We start from the raw sequence: 9,165 nt of genomic DNA, 5'->3' as shown, positions 1-9,165 counted from the left end.
GGTTTGTTTCTTTAACTGGCGAGCAATCGGAAAAAGTGCCAGTAACTATTCTTCGAGATACAGCCGCCTATCATTCATTCATGCTGGCTAATGTGCTGCCGCTCTCCAACGAAACGTCGTGTTCTTCTGATTTGCTAGTGTGGGGAATCAAAATGAGTGAACTTCATGCCCCACTGCACATGATTCACTTGCATTCAGCGCTTGTGTCTGGACAGGTGAAAGTTGCCGTGCTCCCACAGTTTCCGATTAGTGGCGTTTCGTTTATTTTGGGTAACGATTTGGCCGGAGGAAAAGTGTTTCCTCTGCCCGAAGTAGTTAGTGACCCAATTTCGTCGGTGTCTGCTTGCTGTTCACCCTTTGCCTCTTCTGCTGTGTCTGTGCCAAATCTGTTTCCTGTGTGCGCTATTACGCGTGCACAGGCTCGTAAATTGGGTGAAAATGTGGATTTGTCTGAGTCGTTTATGGCTACGCTAGTTGAGGGTGAGCCCTCCTGTTCAGTGTCATCCGATGAGTGTGAAAATGTATTAAAATGCATCAATGAGTTTGATCTATTTCCTGCTGACACAGACCTAAGTTTAAATGTGACCCGAGAAATGTTGACTAAAGCCCAGATGAGTGATCCGTCTCTAACTTCGTGTCTGTCCTCTGTTGTAGCCGCCGAGGAAGACGGCAAACCAGTTCGGTTTTTTTTGGACAACGGTGTCCTGATGAGACGGTGGAGTCCCGACTCCAGTGAGATGTGCGCTGTAAATCAAGTGGTTGTGCCAACTGACTACCGAGCGCAAATTTTGAGTCTGGCACATGACTCCAGCTTAGCTGGCCACCTGGGTGTTAAAAAGACGTACCATCGTGTGTTGCGCAATTTCTTTTGGCCTGGATTAAAAACTGACGTTTCGAAGTATTGCCGCACCTGTCACACATGTCAAGTTGTGGGAAAGCCCAACCAACCTGTTCCGCCGGCTCCTCTGCATCCGATCCCGGTGGTTGGTGAGCCGTTTGAACGAGTGTTAATAGATTGTGTGGGGCCGTTACCCAGAACTAAATCTGGACATCAGTATATTCTAACGGTGATGTGCGCCGCGACGAGGTATCCTGAAGCTATTCCCCTGCGCACTCTCAGAGCAAAACCAGTCGTGAAAGCTCTCACTAAATTCTTTTCAACGTTTGGCTTGCCTAAAACTATCCAGAGTGACCAGGGCACAAATTTCATGTCGAAATTGTTCGCACAGGTAATGAGAGAGCTAAAAGTTAAACATGTAACTTCAAGTCCTTACCACCCGGAGTCTCAAGGTGCACTTGAGAAGTTCCACCAAACCCTAAAATCTATGTTGCGTAAATATTGTCTTGAGTCTAACCGAGAGTGGGATGAAGGTCTCCCCCTCCTGTTATTTGCCGTGCGTGAAACTCCTCAGGAGTCTTTGGGGTTCAGTCCTTGTGATTTGGTCTTTGGCCATACTGTCCGCGGTCCCCTTCGGCTACTTAAAGAAAAGTGGTTAGCAGAGTCGCCAAAAACTGAACATAAGCTGCTAGATTATGTCAGTTCCTTTCGTGAGCGTCTCAATTATGTGTGTCAGTTAGCCCGTGACAACTTGTCACAAAGTCAAGCTAAAATGAAGAGTCGTTATGACAAAAAGTCTGTCCTCCGTGTCTTCCAACCAGGTGACAAGGTTTTGGTGCTTCTTCCGTTGCCGGGATCCAGTTTGCATGCTCGGTTTTCGGGTCCGTACACGGTGGAGAGGAAAATTAGTGACACTGACTACGTTGTTCAAACTCCAGATCGGAAAAGAAAATCTAGAGTGTGCCATATTAACATGTTGAAACGTTATTTTTCCAGAGTGAGTGAATCCCCGCTGTCTCTTGCTGCACCCGTGATGTCCGTGTCCGCTACTCCTCCTCAGTACCACCTAGCCGATGATGGGTTGGCAGAGAAAAGTGGTTTGATGCCGGCCGCGCGTTTGAGAAATTCAGAGGTACTGAGTAACTTGGAGGGTTTTTTGGCCCATCTGTCGGACTCAGCTCTTGCAGATGTTAGGGATTTGATAGAGAATAACCTATTGCTTTTCTCTGACCATCCTAGGCAAACGTCTGTCCTGTTCCATGACATTGACGTGGAGGGTCACAAACCCATTAAGCAACATGCGTATCGCGTAAATCCGGCCAAAAGGGCTATGATGCAGGAGGAGGTGAGCTATCTGGTTGAGCATGGATTAGCTGTTCCCAGTACCAGTGCGTGGAGCTCACCCTGTGTCTTGGTTCCGAAACCCGACCACACTCCTCGTTTCTGTAACGATTACCGAAAAGTAAATTCAGTCACAAAACCTGATTCATTTCCGCTCCCCAGAATGGAAGATTGCATAGATCGTGTAGGCTCCGCTAAATATGTGACAAAGCTGGACCTGTTAAAAGGTTACTGGCAAGTACCGTTAACGCCACGGGCCTCAGAAATTTCAGCTTTTGTCACACCCGATACTTTCCTCCAGTACACTGTTATGCCATTCGGGCTGCGTAATGCACCCGCTACTTTCCAACGGTTGATGCGTATCGTGTTATCTGGTGTAGAAAATTGCGAAGCTTACTTAGATGATGTTGTTGCTTACTCCTCCACCTGGGCCGACCATCTCCACACATTGTCCCTCATTTTCAGTCGTCTCCGTGAGGCCTCACTCACCCTCAACCTCGCAAAATGTGAATTTGGTAGGGCCACTGTTACCTATTTAGGTAAACAGGTAGGTCAGGGGCAGGTGCGTCCTTTGGCTGAAAAAGTGCAGGCGATTATTGATTTCCCGGTCCCCCCGTCCAAGAAAGCGTTGCGCCGTTTTCTTGGAATGTGTGGGTATTATCGGGGTTTTTGTCGAAACTTTTCGGACGTTGTTGCTCCTCTCACAGGACTTGTGAGTCCTTTAAAATCGTTTATTTGGTCCCCCGCCTGTCAAGCTGCCTTCGAGTCGGCCAAGGCATTACTGTGCAATGCACCAGTTCTCGCAGCGCCCTGTTTTACGCGACCCTTTAAGTTAGAGGTTGACGCCAGTGCGTGTGGCGCAGGGGCTGTCCTCTTGCAGGAGGACAGTCAGTCCATTGATCACCCCGTGTCTTACTTCTCAAAAAAGTTTAATAAGCACCAGCTTAATTACAGTACCATTGAGAAGGAAGCTCTTTCGCTATTGTTAGCCTTACAATATTTCGAAGTTTACCTTGGGTCTAGTTCACAGCCTGTCTCGGTATTCACAGATCATAACCCATTGGTATTTCTGGCTCACATGCAAAACTCTAACCAGCGGCTGATGCGCTGGTCTCTCCTTCTGCAGGATTTTAACCTGCAGATCCGCCACAAAAAGGGTACGGAGAACGTAATCGCAGACGCCTTATCCAGGTGCTCAGCTTTATAGGAAGTAAACCTTTTAGGGGAAGGTTTACTTCTTGGGTGTGGGGGTGTTATGACTGGGGTCATCTGTGTCGTGTTTGTGGGTTTCTTTTGGTGTCTTTCTGGTTTCTTTATTCAAACAGGGATGTGCCACCACCAGGCGCGGATTGGTGGACGGTCTCCCACCCGTCCTGTGATTGGCTGCAGCCGGCATATAATGGAAGCCAAGATGGCGTCCGAGGCAGAGCAGACCAGAGCAGGGGAGAACAGCAGCAGAGCACAACCCTCGTCCTCCTCCTCTTCCAACCAGCCACTTGTAGCATACCGTGAAGCTGAATAAGTATTCTGTTTTTCTTTTGAGTTGGTTTTCTCCTGTTTTAAAGTAGTTAGGTAGGTAAGACTGATGTCATTATTTTTCTCCTTTGTTTTGGTAGGTCAGCGTCTTATTTTCTAGCTAGGTTCGTTTTTTGGTTTGTTTGTTATATTGGGGATGGGCAACGGCGAAGCCGTGGTTTGTCTTTGCCTCAAAATACTGGGTTTTTCTCAACCTAGAGCTTTTTTTCAATAAATATCCCCTATACAAACTTAAAGTGTGTGTGGCTATTTGGGAGACGGGGAAGATTGGGGCCTATTCATGTTGCACCTTAGGCACCCCTAGACTGGGGCGTAACAATAATCATTATTTCATTGATGTCTTTTGGATTTCTCTGAATGTCTGCTTTGTATAGTGTATTGTGCAATAAATCTTCATTGAAGGATGAATATATTGTTTGGGAATATTAACGTCAATGTTACCGGTTACATCCAATGCTATCAATGAAATGGACTCTATGCTGCAGGTGTCACGGTGTGGTTCACTTCCTGTCTTATTTTGTAGTTTTCTGCCACTCGTGTCCCCGGGTAACTTCACTTCCTGCCTTGTCTCGTCATCCCCTGTGTTCGTCTAATAGTTTCCACCTGTGTCCAATCACCTGCACCTCCCTTGTGTATTTAAGCCATGTGTCTCTTGTGTCACTTGTCGCGTCATTGTCTTTTGCCACGCATGTCCTTGTCCTGTCTTTCGTCTTGGATCGCCGTAGTTTCTCGCCTGTGTGCTTTTGCCCCGGTTCCTGTGTTTTTTGGCCTTTGGACTATTAAAGTCTTTTTGTTTTCAACAAGTCTGCGTTTGAGTCCTGCCTTCCACCCTCATCCCGTGACAGAATGACGCGACCAAAAAAGGGCTCAGCAGACCCGCTGCCAGACTACGGTCCGGACTACCTGGACGTAAGGAGTCCCTTCTGGCAGCGGAAAACAGACTGTGTTTTTGGTCCCAGGAGCTATCAGCTCGCCTGCCTCGAGCTCCGAGACCTCCTTAACCCTAGGAGGAGCAAGCGGAAGAAGCGATCTCCCGTTCCCGCTGGGCCGCCGCAGCAATCTCCCGTTCCCGCTGGGCCGCCGCAGCGATCTCCCGTTCCCGCTGGGCCGCCGCAGCGATCTCCCGTTCCCGCTGGGCCGCCGCAGCAATCTCCCGTTCCCGCTGGGCCGCCGCAGCGATCTCCCGTTCCCGCTGGGCCGCCGCAGCGATCTCCCGTTCCCGCTGGGCCGCCGCAGCGATCTCCCGTTTCCGCTGGGCCGCCCCGACTCTCACCCATGCCCCCGACCCGACCAGTTCCGGCCCCACGCTCCATGCCCCCGACCCGACCAGTTCCGGCCCCACGCTCCATGCCCCCGACCCGACCAGTTCCGGCCCCACGCTCCATGCCCCCGACCCGACCAGTTCCGGCCCCACGCTCCATGCCCCCGACCCGACCAGTACCGGCCCCACGCTCCATGCCCCCGACCCGACCAGTCCCCGCTCCGAGACTCAGGCTCCCTCCCTCCCATCCCATGGTCCTCTCCCACCCTCCCGTTGGTGATTTGAGGGCCGTCTGGGATCCGGCCCTTGAGGGGGGGGCTACGGGGTGGGTTATGGGGGGGGCTGAGCCGCCGCAGACTACGGAGTTGTTCCGTGTCCCCGAGCCGGAGCAGACCGCGGAGGTGTCCCGTGTCCCCGAGCCGGAGCAGACCGCGGAGGTGTCCCGTGTCCCCGAGCCGGAGCAGACTGCGGAGGTGTTCCGTGTCCCCGAGCCGGAGCAGACTGCGGAGGTGTTCCGTGTCCCCGAGCCGGAGCAGACTGCGGAGGTGTTCCGTGTCCCCGAGCCGGAGCAGACTGCGGAGGTGTTCCGTGTCCCCGAGCCGGAGCAGACTGCGGAGGTGTTCCGTGTCCCCGAGCCGGAGCAGACTGCGGAGGTGTTCCGTGTCCCCGAGCCGGAGCAGACTGCGGAGGTGTTCCGTGTCCCCGAGCCGGAGCAGACTGCGGAGGTGTTCCGTGTCCCCGAGCCGGAGCAGACTGCGGAGGTGTTCCGTGTCCCCGAGCCGGAGCAGACTGCGGAGGTTTCCCGTGTCCCCGAGCCGGACCTCACTGCGGAGGTTTCCCGTGTCCCCGAGCCGGACCTCACTGCGGAGGTTTCCCGTGTCCCCGAGCCGGACCTCACTGCGGAGGTTTCCCGTGTCCCCGAGCCGGACCTCACTGCGGAGGTTTCCCGTGTCCCCGAGCCGGACCTCACTGCGGAGGTTTCCCGTGTCCCCGAGCCGGACCTCACTGCGGAGGTTTCCCGTGTCCCCGAGCCGGACCTCACTGCGGAGGTTTCCCGTGTCCCCGAGCCGGACCTCACTACGGAGGTTTCCCGTGTCCCCGAGCTGCCGACGACGACTACTAACCCGGACGTTTCCCGTGTCTCCGAGTCTGCCATTCTAGAGACGTTCCGTGCCTTGCAGTCGCCGCTCCGGAGCCGGATTGGTGACCGCCCGCCGGGCCGACCCCCAGAGGCTCCCCGCTCGTCTGGCCGCCCGCCGGGCCGCCCGCCAGAGTTTCCAGGGTGGTCCGACCAACGTCTCTGGTTTCCCTCCCCACCCACCCCTTGTTCGCTCTAGTGTTGGCCGTCTGGAATTCGGCCCTTAAGGGGGGGGTACTGTCACGGTGTGGTTCACTTCCTGTCTTATTTTGTAGTTTTCTGCCACTCGTGTCCCCGGGTAACTTCACTTCCTGCCTTGTCTCGTCATCCCCTGTGTTCGTCTAATAGTTTCCACCTGTGTCCAATCACCTGCACCTCCCTTGTGTATTTAAGCCATGTGTCTCTTGTGTCACTTGTCGCGTCATTGTCTTTTGCCACGCATGTCCTTGTCCTGTCTTTCGTCTTGGATCGCCGTAGTTTCTCGCCTGTGTGCTTTTGCCCCGGTTCCTGTGTTTTTTGGCCTTTGGACTATTAAAGTCTTTTTGTTTTCAACAAGTCTGCGTTTGAGTCCTGCCTTCCACCCTCATCCCGTGACAGCAGGTTGATGTTATTCACCTTTAGATGTACAAAGTAGAATGCAGTTAAAACGAAAATAAATGGTGTACAACATAACACCCTTAAAAAAGCCTGGTGTAGCGAAATAACATCATGGGCCCCCACACTTAATAATTTAACCTCGGCTGATGTTTCTCTGAATCCACGTTGGTCTGTTCGGTAATGTTCCTGCAGTATCTTCTACACAGACCATTTGCTGTCATCAAATAAGTCCGTTGTTCACTCAGCTGCTAAAAAACAAGTCAAGTTGGCCAGTCACTCCAGTCGGTGTCATTTGGAAGTTTTGTGTCCAAATGAAATGAGAACCCTGAGCCACCAGGGAGGAGGAAGAGGAGGAAGAGGAGGATCAGGGTATTTTAGCATGAGCTTTTTATTTCCATTAAGCCAAGGAGCCCGGAGCCAGATCCATTAGGCGGAAACATTGAGCATAATTCAGAGCAGGAACGATTCAAAACATTTTCCACCTCGGTCTTATGAGTCCTATGCACGACTTTCTACACACATTCAGGTTCAAGTTCACCAAATAGTTCAAATTAGAAAGGATGCATCTGAGGGTTGACGCGGAGAGAGGGACATTGTCTCCTCTGGGAATATACAAACACATCATTGATGCACAGAGAAGGGCATCGCATGCAATGTGGTAAATCCATGGAAGAACTGTTTATGGGAAGCTGCTCCATTTTTATTTAGTGTATTGTACACACTTCTAGCTTAACCAAGAGCGCTCCACTGTCACCATCAATTTAAACTGAAGCATCTCAGAGGAAACACATTAGCCTTCTTCCTGTTTGCACTTGCTTCCATTAGTGATCATACGTCTCCCAAGCATGCTCAAAACACACTTTACTGTGCATGTGTGTGTGTGAGAGAGGGACAGACGCAGCGTTGTGAACATATACCATATATAGTTTATGTTCACAACGCTACGGCATATATATATATTTCAATCCGGAGAGACTTGTTGAAATTTGAACACTTCTTTATTTTAACAGGCATAATATTGATATTGCAATGTTGTTTGGGGCTTGGACTCACCCTGCTGCAGGATAGACCAGGGCCCGGGATGCCCAGCCGAGATGAGGCATATCCCTCCCCTTTGGGAGTCCAGACACTGGTGGTGGTGGTAGAGAATAAGATGCTTCAATCTCCTGATATGCCAGGTTCTGCTGTAGATTGGAGGCTTCCGGGGTGGTGGCGGGTCGTCTTTGGTGCGTGCTGAAATGACAACCGACAGCAAAAGAGTATATATAGTATATATACTGTATATATATATACAGTAAAGTAGTAATGCATATTTAATTCTTGTGCATGCTGGGATGCTGAAAATGATTGGATGGCTACAACGTTTGTCACCAGCCGCCACTGATTGAGGCCATAAACTCATGTTTACAGTGTTTACTCAGAGACAAAGTCAAGAGAGAAGTAGAGTCCTTTTCTCCCCCTGATAGTCGGCAGAGAGGACGCACGGTTTCGCTGTGTAGAACCGGAGGTTGCTGCGTTGTGCTGCCACAACACACATTTTTATCTTGAAAGTGCACACGGTGCATGTTTGAATGAAAATATTTTAAATCCATAATGTGCCACTACAATTGCCAGGCTCCATCAGCCCGCTATCATCAGGGCACGAGAAAATGGGACTTTTTAAATCTAATGTAAAAATGCGTTGGTTCTTGTACTCGCTTGTCTACACTATGACACTATTAGCACAATCATGTGAAAGATGAAGTTGACTCTCCCTGATTGAAAATTATTTACACATTTTCAGCTGATAATGATATTTTCAAAGCGGGTGACAGAGGGCCACCGATAATAAGCTGCTCTCCATATTAGGGAAGTGGATGCAAGACAGGTCAACGCCTCGAGCCTGTCCTGCTCTTTCTTCTGATTCCTGCTCCCCTTTTCTTCTCTTGTCTGTTTCCCTTTCAGACGCTCTGAGCTCAACATTCGGAGCGCTGAGTCCTGAATTTGAATACGACGGCTCTTCTGTGATGTGACACTTGCTAACAAGTTTTGTTGAACAGGCTTGAACAGGATCTCTCCTCATCCAGTTACCGTAGCAATGGTGACGCCCTGTCGCCACGATTTTTTTTGGCGTTCAGGATACAAAGGAAACGTTGATTTGTGTTTACGTGCACATTTAAATAATTATCGCTTGCAGGATTACTAGTAAACAGGTTACTCTGTACAATGAATTTGGTAAAACAAAACATGCCCCAGGAGACGGCTGTTCGTGTCCTATGTGAAACTAAAAGTACACATTGAGTTTACACTTGTTACATAATGTCATGAAAGCTGCTCAGGGTGGCTGGTTTTTATTTGCAGGCTTGTGCCGACAAAACAATATATCAGATCATGTCATTCAATGATTCTTTGTAAAACCAATCATGAACCTTTTTCAAACCGTTACCAAGTAATGTTGTTGCCTAACCCTCATCA

General features: G+C 50.5%; 1 long non-coding RNA gene across 1 annotated transcript; it reads left to right on the top strand.

The window, feature by feature from the left end:
* Positions 1-4,019: 4,019 nt before the first annotated feature.
* Positions 4,020-6,846, top strand: LOC144389798 (uncharacterized). The gene is made up of 2 exons (XR_013453944.1): positions 4,020-4,200; positions 6,715-6,846. It is a non-coding gene; the product is annotated as an uncharacterized LOC144389798 (long non-coding RNA).
* Positions 6,847-9,165: the final 2,319 nt, after the last annotated feature.

Source organism: Gasterosteus aculeatus, chromosome 20, assembly GCF_964276395.1.
Source record: "Gasterosteus aculeatus chromosome 20, fGasAcu3.hap1.1, whole genome shotgun sequence".
Taxonomy (NCBI): Eukaryota; Metazoa; Chordata; class Actinopteri; order Perciformes; family Gasterosteidae; genus Gasterosteus; species Gasterosteus aculeatus.
This window is presented reverse-complemented; position numbering and strand designations above follow the sequence as displayed.